This window comes from Mus caroli, chromosome 16, assembly GCF_900094665.2.
Source record: "Mus caroli chromosome 16, CAROLI_EIJ_v1.1, whole genome shotgun sequence".
NCBI classification, from domain to species: Eukaryota; Metazoa; Chordata; class Mammalia; order Rodentia; family Muridae; genus Mus; species Mus caroli.
The window spans coordinates 13458291-13460161 of NC_034585.1; the positions used below are offsets into that span (position 1 = coordinate 13458291).

The 1871-nt window shown below is 43.5% G+C and overlaps 1 pseudogene; it reads left to right on the top strand.

Annotated features, from left to right (window-relative positions):
* Window positions 1-205: 205 nt before the first annotated feature.
* On the top strand, window positions 206-1087 carry LOC110311732 (annotated as a pseudogene).
* Window positions 1088-1871: the final 784 nt, after the last annotated feature.

A 1871-nucleotide genomic window follows, 5' to 3' on the forward strand; every position in this document is an offset into this window, starting at 1 on the left:
ATTGGTTAATGTTTGACTTGCATACCTATTTTATACATCTATATGGTTGGAGTTGTGTAAAAATATTCTTGATGAAAGTGGGTTATAAGTATAAAAGTTTAAGAAACCCTAATCTGAGGCCAGAATTATTCTGATACTAAAGTTATATTTTAAAAATATCTTGCTTCCTTTCTGATCCGCCATCGTTGGTGGAGCCACTGCCACAATGCAGATTTTTGTGAAGACCCTTATGGGGAAGACCATCACGCTCGAGGTTAAACCCCTGGACACCATAGAAAATGTAAAGGCCAAGATCCAGGTTAAGGAGGACTTGCTCCTGATCACCAGAGGCTGGTCTTTGCTGGTAAGCAGCTGGAAGATGGCCGGACTTTGTCTGACTACAACATTCAAAGGGAGTCCACCCTTCATCTGGTGTTGAGCCTTCAGGGTGGTGCTAAGATGTGGCCTCCCTTCCCCCAGCCTGGAACCTGCCTGCTCAAGGGTGGAGCTACGGCTCATTCGTCCTGCCATGCCTACCTACTGCTGGAACCTGCCTTTGCCGTCTGGAGGCACACACGTGTTTGTCCTGCTACTGGACCCCGAGTTACTTGGCGGGAAATTGGGTTCCCTCCCCCTTCCTTTATTAACTGAGTGTCTGGAATTAATAAAATTGAGTCTTGATCAGAATGTTGTCTAGACTCCATTGTTTCTTCCGCCCCGTCTAGTTTCCTCTCTTTCAGCCTGAACTGCCTTTCTCATTGAACCGTTCGTNGACTCCATTGTTTCTTCCGCCCCGTCTAGTTTCCTCTCTTTCAGCCTGAACTGCCTTTCTCAGTGAACCGTTCGTGTTGTGGACCGCGGGCGGGCCGCAACACTAAGAAAAGGAAGAAGACGTCTTACACCACTCCCAAGAAGAACAAGCATAAGAGGAAGAAGGTTAAGTTGGCTCTGCTGAAAGGTGGATGAAAATGGCCAATTAGTTGGCCTCATCCAAAGTGTCCTTCTGATGAGCGTGGTGCTGGAGTTTTCACAGGAAGCCACTTTGACAGGCACTGCTGTGGCAAGTGTTGTCTGACTTGACTGCTTCAACAAACCAGAAGACAAGTAGCTGTGTATGCGTTAATAAAAATAAGGAACTGAAAAAAAAACTTAAAAAACAACTATATGTCAATCAATATCCCTTACAAGGGGCTGGGGATACCAATTGATGGAGTATTTGTTTAGGGTGCACAAAACTCTGCATTCATTCAAAACCCAGCCACTGTTGTACCCCTTGTAATTCCAGCACTGGTAAAACAGAGGCAAGATCAGTAGTGAAAAGTCATCCTCAGCTATGTATCTAGTTCAAGGCCAGCCTGGGCTACATGAGACTCTGTGTCAAAGAAAAACAAACCCCACATATATGTATATATTCCTAGCATGAAAATCCTCAACAAAATATTCTAAACTGAATGCTGTTGAGTCTGATATCATCAGCTTAATTTCCAGGTCTCACATGGTTGGAGGAGAAAACTGATGGCTACAAGTTGTTCTCTACCTTCACATGCACACTGTGGTGCATGGGTGCATACACATACACACATGTGCACTCATGCACAGAGAGAGAGAGAGAGAGAGAGAGAGAGAGAGAGAGGAGGGGGAAAATAGGTATTAATAAATAAATTAATGTGGCTCAATACAAGAAAAATTATCAATGTAATATATCATACTAGGAGAGAGAAATGGAGAAAACCTCACACAATCATCTCATCTGATGCTAAAAAGGAATTTGATAAAATGCAATACTTTTAATGACTTTCAAAAAGTGCTTTAATATTCCTGGCAGTGGTGGCAAAGGTGGCACAAACCTTTAATTCCAGCTCTTGGGAAGCAGAGGTAGAACTGATCTCTGA